General features: G+C 29.4%; 1 non-coding gene across 1 annotated transcript; it reads right to left on the bottom strand.

The window, feature by feature from the left end:
* Positions 1–10,305: 10,305 nt before the first annotated feature.
* On the bottom strand, positions 10,306–10,528 carry LOC114401087. The gene has a single exon (XR_003664200.1). It is a non-coding gene; the product is annotated as a small nucleolar RNA U3 (small nucleolar RNA).
* Between the last annotated feature and the right edge of the window lie 221 nt (positions 10,529–10,749).

Consider the following 10,749-nt stretch of genomic DNA (forward strand, 5'->3'; position numbering starts at 1 on the left):
TCGGAATGCGTTGTTTCTCTGCACTTCTTAATATAGGATGTGATTTTTTATGCTTATATTGTTGATAAAGTACTAGCGGGTTTAATGCATATAATACACGAGACGAATTTACAATAGCTTAAGAGCAAGTTTTAACATGTCATGTATTTGTAATGAATATCAATTAGTAGGTTATGATTTCGTACAAAGTTATAGGGCTTTTTAACAGCTTTGCCAAAAGTTTCAACTTGCATTCGTTTGGAAGAACTTATCAACAATTTATTTGAACTTATCTTATGTGATAAGTACTTATGACTGGTGCATAAGGTGTTTTTAGCTTATTTTCAAAAGCTATTCACTACAACTTATATTTATGCAGAGCTTACGAAAAGACTCATCTTCGAATCCTACCATAGTCAAAAACATAAAATGTGCATTTTTTTTCTCCATGTTACTTCAAATTAAATATTTTGTTTTATGCGTTTCTTCACTGAAAATAATATAAATATTAACTCCTACACGAATCAAATTATAATTATTTGTTGCCAATAAGTTTATTTAATTTTATTTTCTTCTTTTTCACTAAAAAATGTAATTTAATTAAATAAATTTATAGTTTTATGCGTTAGAAATTTCTTTTATGTTGTTAATATTTTTTTTATATACTCATACTTATTTATACATGTGAATGATGAATTTTTTTTGGTTTATATCATGATTTTATTTTAACACCTTAATTTGTATTTTAATAATGTTTTGATTGTTAAATATTTTAATGTTTAAAATTATTGATAGGTGTAAGGTGTTTTTTGTGTCACTTAATTTTTTTCAAATTTATAAAACTTAAAATTTTGTTTATGAAAATTAAAAATAGAAATTGTGACAAGTGATTTTTATTTTAATATTTTGTGATATTTATAATAATGTTAGTAGATTAATTATTTAGTTAGTTTTTAGTTTTTTAATTTGTTTTAAATCATTATTTATTCATTTATTTAATAATTTTTCAAGTGAGACATGTTATAAGAGTTTATGTAGATAAGCATCCAAATTTTTTAAAATAGTGTAAGCTCTTATCGATATATATATATATATATATATATATATATATATATATATATATATATATATATATATATATATATATATATCCAAACGCACATAACTTATTAAAGTACAACACTTATATATAAGTTTTTATAATTAAGCTATTTTTCCAAATGGGCCCTAAACAAAAGATAATGTACTGGCACCGTAAAACAGCTTTGCATTATCCTTTCATCGTTAATTTAAGATAATTATTTTTAAAATTAATAAACTTATCATGTGGGTTGTAATTAGATACATAATCATTTTTCTTGTTATGTTATCATTCAACTGCAAATTTTTTTTATCAAGATAGAAGAAAATTACAAATTATTATATAGGATAAATTTATTAATTTTAAAAACAATTACTTTAAAAGTCATATTTATTATAATATTTAATTGCTTTTGTACAAAATTTAAACTAACATATAGAAATTATATTCTACATTGTATTTATTTAAGGGATAAGTTTGGGACAAAATTATTTTTGTTCCTGAAAGTAAGTATAATGTATTATCACAAACGTCCTAGAAAATAAAGAAATTCTAAATAAGTTTCTAAAATGTCAAATAATTCTTTGAACTAAACTATTTTATATCACTTTAATTCTTAAAAAAACCCTATATTAATGTTATCATTTAAGTCACATAATTGTTTTAAGTTTGAACTTAAGTGTTTGATAGATTTTACTTTGAGACTTTTTTTAAATTTTTTATTTTCAGGTACTAATGTAACATCCTTAAATACTTTGAGAGACTCAAATGGTATTTTACGCGGTAACTTTGATTCATCATTGGGATACTTTCGTACCATTTTCGAAAACAAAAAAAACATAGAGTCTTATAGTAATAATTCAAGTGTTGCACATGTAATGTAATGCCTTTTCCAATTCATGGTTCTTTCACATAACACAAGATTAACCATCCAAATGGTTTATAGATTTGTTTGGATACAAGACACAAATATGTTTGAGAGCTTCCCTACTAAATATATAAAACTTTTTCTACTAGAAAAGCTTTGAAAAGTTCTTAAAATATATACATATATAAAATACCTAATACCCTATTTTGACTATATTTGATATGTGATATGGTTTTAAAGGGTGAAATGAATAGTTTCAATAAGATTTTATTTCAGAACCTCTTAAGTATTTTGTCAAATGTAAATCAAAATTAGTTTTACATAAATGAATAACTTTTGCAATATAATTTTAGATTAAATATATTTTTAATCCTTATACTTTTAATAAAATTTGATTTTAGTCCTTGTACTTTTAAATTGACCATTTTGGTCTTCAAACTTTGAAAAAACAAGTGAATTTAGTTCATAAATCGACTGTTTGTATTAAAGAGGAGAGATTATATATATATAATGATTTTCAAAGTTTGAGGATCAAAATTATCTATTTGAAAGTAGACTTAATCAAATTTTACTAAAAATGCAGGCAAAAAAAATACTTTACTCTAAATTTCTTTAACCTACTTTTAAATTAGAAAAATTGCAATTACTCTATAAAGGATTTTATACTAGTACCATTTTCTACACATACTTATAAGAAGAATTATTTCTATTTTTTTAAAAAAAGTTTAAACATGATTTTAGTTCATGTAAATACAATATTTTTTATTTTATTTCTTAATCTTTTTATTGAATTGATTCCTATAAATTTTAATTTTTTCTAAAAAATAATCTCTTATTACCAGTGACCATATATCACCTAACAAGTATTTTAATATGTCATTCGCATGTCAGACTATTTTTTTAAAAAAAAAGTTTAATAGGTACGATGTGTTATTCAAAAGACATATAAGTATCATAAAATTTATAATGTGATAAGAAGAGACATAGATAAATGAAAAATATTGATTAGGTGTTTAAAATAAAAGATGATTTATATATTATTATTCTTAAATGTGACATATCTAAATACATTTGATGTCAAAAGGGATCAAAATAATAACCAAAAGTGGATGTGATCTCAATTAGATTGACACCAGCAATACAATGTCTATCAGCAGAACCCTAAGAAATTCATTAGACCAAATCCAAGAGCAATAGAAATCATGTTAAAAAATAAATCTATAAAGATCAAATTAAATAATTAAAATCAAAAGTTATTATACTTATAACTTATAAGAGACTAAATATATTTAACCCAATAAATAAATGTAAAATGGCCTCACATTTCTTAAGCACTTAACATGCAGAATAATAAAGTTCGAGTCTCGTGTTCAAGCAAAGGAGATCAAATATCAAGGCGGGCGTTTAGTACGGCAAGTCTTCACCAAATCCACTGTCCTTTAGACAATTGTCAAAAGTAGACTTCTGGCTCTATTGCTTCTGAGAAGCATCCTTTGTCTCCCAGCATATATTATTCTATCATGCATTGTTTAATGTTCAATGTTCAATCCAAATTTCAATATTGACGTTTACAATCAAAACTATGATCATTATTGTTTGTGTTCACTAACACTATATTATATATTTTCTTTTCCTAACACTTAATAAAAAATTTGTTAAAAACTTTTGATAAAATTCAGAAAATGCTGTTAAATTATAAATAAATGTTACTAATATATTTGTTTGTGATATTTTATTAAATGTTATATATATTTTATATTGTTAAAGTTTTTTGTGATATTTTTAAACTTTAACAAATAGACTATACATAATATTTGATAAAATGTTACAAAAACGTATTAGTAATATTTATTCATTATTTGATTATATTTTTTTAATGTTACCAAAGATTTTTAAGAGCATTTTTATTAAGTGCTAGACAAATTTTTTTTATTAAAGATATATGTAATACCGATGTTTACTCAATTTACCAAGCTATTTTTTATGGTCTAATGAACTTGTCACTTCCTCATGTAGTTTCCTTCAAGTTTCATATAATGAATTTTAAACGTGAAAAATGATCCAGGGTCACACTAGTCACTAGTTAGAAGAATATCGACAAAACTAAGGTATAGTGAATGTGTCATTTTCTCTATAAAAAAATTTCCACTTGTGTTTTACCAAACCAATGGATAAGCTATTTTCACCAACCCAATTACTATCGAGCCACCATCGTTTTTTAATTTTCTTTCCACAAGGGAACTTCCAATGAAAGATTGTATATAAAGAAAGCGTAGAAGCAACTGAATATAATTAATCATCACTATTCCTTTTCTCCGTAGCCCCCCAAAAAAATATTATGGAAAGTTAATCATAAAATTTAACTAAGCAAAACCGCAAATGGTATGTATCAACTTGTTCATTGTTGGTTTGACATAGCATATGATTAGTATACGTAACGGAAATTGCTGAAAATGACAGAGTCAAATTAAGGTGTTATAGACTTTACGGAAAAGAAAGATGATGATGATGAATGATAACAAGGGTAAATTTGTGTGTAGTTGCAATCACGCTACTCTTGCCTTAATTTTCCCTTTTCTTGGAAAACAAAACAAAGCAACTAAATGCTATGTATACCCACCAAATGTCGGCATGCTTTCTTGTGAGGAAAATCTACATTCTTGATTAAAACATTGTACTGCGTTAAGAAAGAGGTTACAACACGGTTTTTTTTTTATTATTAGATATAGTTTATGAGTTTCACTAGAATACATAAAGGAAGATGATTTACGAACAATGAAGTGGCACAAACAAAATGTTGTCCACTTTGATTTTGAGATGTCTTTTTGATATGCAAGTATATTATAAAAATATGACAAGTTATTACATAGAGTGTCAAATATTTAATATTAAAAGAATTAAGGAATTGATACTGAACCTTATTCTAATTTTAGTAATGAAATTTGAATAATAATAATAATAAAATAATATATGATCATTCTTTTTGATTGTTGCTCTTCCTTTTCGTGCCAACACAAATATACAATATATGTCTGGATAAATACATAAACAAATACACACATATATACACATATGCATATACGTGTGTGTATAAGATTCTGCAACAAATATTGTTTTCTTTCTGGATAAATTTACCTACATTGCTCTGATTTCTGAGTTAAAGGTCGATGAATGAAAGAAAAAAGTAAAAACATCAAAAGAAGGGACTGTTCCGAATTCACAGACACATTTTCATCAGTTATCTCTAAGCATGCATGCAACATTGATGCAAGAGAAAAATGGATCATAAACAAGCATGCCTAGACTATTTCTGTGTGCATATGAAGAGAGAATTGCATAGGTAACTAACTACCAAGTAAAATTACACTGATAAATGACATCTGGGCCATGTTTGGAAGACAAAGCCAACATCACCAGAAGCAGCATTATCACAAGAGGCACCAACATAAAAATCATTGGTGGTGGAGGCAGAGGTGGCAGCATCAGTGGTAGAACCAAGAGTGCTATGGTCAGCACCACCATGAACATGGTTGATTTAAACCCAAAAAACCTTAGCATAAATACTAATGAGATGCATATGAATCTCTTGTTGTAGGGAATCAACCAAGTGCTCATCAATCCACCCGAATTCGACTAAGCAAAAGTGTTGATCCCCTCCTCCTTAGATGGTGTTTTGTTATTTTGAATTTGAAAAGCTAAAAAAGATGATATTTGGTCACGGACTCTCTTTTTTTATTTTCTTATAGGACTGTGTCACTGTCCTGATTCCACCAAAGAGGCGTATTTTTGTTGTTTTTGGTAAAATGAGGCAGCCATCTATTTTCTTTTCTTTTCTCAGACTTTCCTACTTTTCTTGCATTCTCCAATATGGCAGCCAAGCTCCCTTTGATGGCAAAACTATTATCATGTGGATTTTCTTTTGACTTACATTAGTTGGAACTGCGAATGTGCATCCTTTTAATTAATTTCTTTTGTCAATGGCAAGTGCATGCATCGATTATAATGGCAAAATATGTTGGTGAATAAATACAATTTAGCAGTTACCAAAATTGGGGTGTTATAACTTATTAGATTTGAGAGATACATTGCACCATTCAATAGACAGAAATCACCTACCTGTTCCATTTCACGTTCCTCTAGTAAAGAAAGTGATACGTGGTTAAAAAAAATTCCCTTGAGGTATCAAATTTGTAATAAAAAAAATAAGGGAAACACATGAAGGAGGCAAGTGATTTGGATCCCCATTCAATATAGTTATATTTATGGGTTATTTACTTTGTACATCTCAAAATTGAGTTCTTAATTACTTAACAAAGTGAGAATGACAAGAAAATTAGTGTTCCCATTTACATTTACTTTGTATATCGTTTGAGATGAGAATAAATGTAAAAAAAAATTATAAGTATCTCTCTCACCAATATTTCCAATGTCAATATGTTTTTCTGGAATTGGCCACAGGCCATATAGATTATATTCAGGACTAGCTTATAAATTATGTCATTTCTCTTGTTAATAATCAAGAAGTGAATTTAAAAAAGTGTTAAAACATTGGGTTCATATATATTTCATAAGATCTTTCTCTGTATTTAAAAAAAAATAAGATGGTTTTAATTCAAGGTAAGGAATTTTATTCTCGGAAATCATATTTCCAAGAATATCATGCTTGAGAATATTATTCTCATGAACATATTTGTCTGAAAATAGTAATTTCAGAAGAAAAAAATATTTAATTTAAAAATATAAGTAAAAAATAAATAAATGTGGACAAATAAAATTAGGATAGGTAGTTATTGTAAAAAAAAATAACTTTCATTCTCACCAGAATTCAATTTACTCATTCTTCTCCATAAAAATAAGAAGCAAGACTATGAATATTTTATATTCCTAAAAATTAATCATTTCTTGGAAAGTTTTTATAAAACTTGTATCAAACATGAAAATGTGTTATTTTTAGGCACACATTCATGAAAATCTTGCTTGATACCTTGCTCGAGGTGTATTTATTATTTATTAACTTGTAGGACATACATTATGATTATTTCATGTTAATTTAAAACTTATTTTTATAATTTTATATTAATTCATTATTCAAAATACTATTTAAAAAATGTGTATTTAATTATTAATAGTTCCACTTTGCCCTAGGGATGTTTGATTTAATAAACTGAAAATAGTACTTTAATAATTCGGTTTAAAAATATTTGGCGCGCGAGTGGAAGCTAGACATTGTTCCGATTGTACGAAAGGTGCGTATATAAGTAAATCAAGTCTATATATGCCTTACGCAACAGTGTTTTGCGTTCCGATCTCTGGTGACAACACAACTATGGCGGAATCATTCCTCCGTACATTGGCAAGTACAAACATTTAAGATATCTCAGTCTTCAAAATAATAACAACTTAAAGAGACTTCTGGATTCTGTTTGCGACCTTCCAATGTTGGAAGTTTTGATACTTAGTGGATATACACCTAAAGGTTTAAGAAAATTGATCAGTTTTCAACATTTGGAGATAACCACAAAGCTGCCTGTTTTGCCGGAGGATCAGATTGCAAACTTGAGTTCTCTTCAGACTCTCAGGATCGAATTTTGCAACCATGTGGAATCATTGTTTGGAGGGATTAAACTCCCTACTCTTAAAGTACTGTGTATTGCCAATTGCAAGAGTCTGAAGTTTTTGCCACTTGATATTGAACATTTTCCTGTATTAGAGACTTTGTTAGTTGACAACTGCGATGCATTGGAATTTTCAAAGGAACATAAGCAAAGTTCCAACTTGAGGTTGAAGATTGTAAATTTCATTTCATTGCTAAAGTTGGTGACAATGCCTCATTGGCTTCAAGGGTCTGTGGACACATTGCATTACTTGTTAATTTCAAGCTGCAACAATCTTGTGGGGCTTCCTCAATGGCCATCAGCTATGAATAGTCTAAAAACGCTGTGTGTCACAAGTTGTCCTAATATGCTGTCTCTCCCTAATGACATCCATCACCTCATCACCCTTGAACGATTAGAAATTGATGGTTATCCTGAATTCTTCCAACACTTAACCACTGATGAACCAGAAGAAGTGGAGAAAGAGGTAGAAGAATTGGAGTAAGGTCAAAAGGAAGAGGTAAGCTTTAAAACTCATGATGTATGTTGTTGTTCTTGAGGACTTCTGTAATCTTCTAACAATCTTTTCATGAGTATGCCACTTCACTATAAATTGAACTTGGATTATTTGTTTGAATTGAACAGAGAATGGAGCAGGAAATTCAGATTCTGATAGCCCACCTCCAACCAGGTGAACATCCAATTTTTTTACTGGGTACTTTCCTGTGTGTTTAAATTAATTCTTTAGATTGAATGTGTTTGATTCGTTATTTGGTTTGTTGCCTGGGTTCTGATATTAAGTACTCAACAACATTGTTTTGGTACACATAAGTTTTTGAGAGAATGTTACAAAATGAGATTTTAATCAATTAGGGGAGGGATAGTATCTGAGTGAGGAGGAAAAAAGTTGTCTAAACAGTGAGAATATTGTTTCACTAAAGAAAAGTTCTATACTTATTTCATACCAATTGATAATTTCTAAGTGTTTCGATTATTTTAAAGAGATGTTGTGATTCGTGGTTTATACCAGCACACCCTAGTTTGTTAATTTGCCTAAGTGGGTAGTAGAGGAATTCAAGGGCTAAATGAAATGGATTTCCTTTCACAGCACACTAGTGTATATCTTATGATTTAACTAGAACATCATGAAAATTATATTTATATTATGATATAATTGCTTAACTGTATATTTTTCTATAATATATCCTGTCATGCTCATATTTCAATTTTCAAATATTTTATCGAAACTCATGCTCATATAGTATATGCACTCAGAAGCTGCATCAACTCAACAGCAAACTCTTCCCATTTCACGTATTAGTAAAATTTACAAAACTAAATAGGCTGCAATTTGGTAATAATTGTGGAGTGCCATTGTTACCTAAACATCTCAATTTTGATTTCAAACATTACACCGTTAAGTTGTTATAAGCTGAGCATCTGTAGAATGGTAAATTCTGAAGGATTATTGGAAGAGTAGAGTAATTCATGGTTGATGAATTATGATGTACTTTTTGTAAATACATGACCCACAATGATATGCTACGGTGTTGCATCCTAATATTTTCTTTTGAACTAAAAAAAATAAAAAATAAAAACTTGTCTTTTTCATTTAGGGGTATAAGATTTGGACTCTTACACTTGGTTTTTCCATTTGGAGAGGTTAACCCCGCTGTTAATTTAGTTTTCTAGAACATTGCTTTACACAGTTTTGATGTGTGCTTGTGAATAATTAACTGTATGGAGAGGTTCAGCGTGACCCTGTTGAGTATTGACCTTGTTATTTTTGGTTTTTGGCAGGGAGTGTGAAGTCCCTCATCAGCATACCTAGTAGTTCGTGAGGCCAGAAGTTTTAACTAAAGATCTTGTGTATATTATATGGGATTGAGGATGTGAATGATCTTATTGCTGATCTAGGCAATGCACTTAGAACTGGGTCTCCCTAATTCATTTATTTTTGAATTTTTTTTTCTAAAATATTCACCCTTAAGAAGTTGGATTTGCATTGTATCTTTGGAGCCTCGTAGGTTGAAATTTGAAGTGCCTTATTGTGTGCATGTAACAAAATCCATCTTTCCTATATTTTTGTTGTAGAGAATTGACAGAGCTTATTATTAATTTGCTATCTTTGGTTTTATGCATCTCTAAATTAGGATTGAAGAAAGTTCTATAGAAAATTTTAATTTACAATAAAAAAAACTTCGTACCCCATTGTCCAAAGGCTCTTCGCTATGCGAAGGTATGGGGGAGGGATGTTGTACGAAGAAAAACAAGCAAGCAAAAAAACAGAAACTTATTTCAGATTTCTTAGTATCATTTTGAGTTTTTAAAATAAAATTTTATTTTTTGAGAAACTTGACAAAGGCATGCCGTGCCACCTGGCCTGTTGAACATTGTTAAATTCCATTTTAGCCTTTGAACGTGGCATCTCCCATGATTTCAAATGGTTATGATATGAATCCAAAGCCTTATTCTGCTGAACTCATGCCAAAGTACTTTCTCTTGAGCCATTTCATTGAACAACTGCAATGTGACCAGCATGGAGTAAGGATCTCATGTCCTTTGAACAAGGAAACTCAACAACTTAAGGGTAAGGGTTACACTTGTGTATTTCTCTACAAACCATGTTCACCACTAAACTCAAAAAAACAATTGTGTCATAACATTGCAAATTTGCAATAGCTCGCACGCTAACAAACAGAACTTTTCCAGGTCTAATGAGGTATCCAATGCAATACCTTTCTCAATTTTTTTTTCAAAACAAAATGATGAAAAAATGTTAAGGTCTGTCAGACAACCGTGCGACCATCCCAGACATAATGCCTGAGAACGATCATCTACAGCCCAAAGATGGGAACCTCCTCCTAAGAGAAGCCCTTCAGGCCATTAATCACGCTCTGATCACAGGGTCTTGATTCATCCACCAGCCGTAGGTTCCTGTCTCCTTAGAAATCAAGGACACAGAGGTACGAGCCTATAGAACAGATCCTGTTCAAGTAAGGTCGTGACCAAACTTCTCAGCGTTTAGGTATATAAAGCCTTTTGTTTTACTAAAACTGTCTAATGTGGGGCTAATGCGGTGCTTTATTGAATCTCTCCTATGTGGACTCGCAGAGTAACGTGTGTCATGGTTTCTAACACTTGGCCATTTCAGTTCATATAAAAATGCTTCCAATTCTTATTGCATGAAAAGGAACACCTCTAGTGCTTGGTGGTGGTAGGTACCA

The sequence above is a fragment of the Glycine soja genome, chromosome 19 (assembly GCF_004193775.1).
Source record: "Glycine soja cultivar W05 chromosome 19, ASM419377v2, whole genome shotgun sequence".
Lineage (NCBI taxonomy): Eukaryota > Viridiplantae > Streptophyta > Magnoliopsida > Fabales > Fabaceae > Glycine > Glycine soja.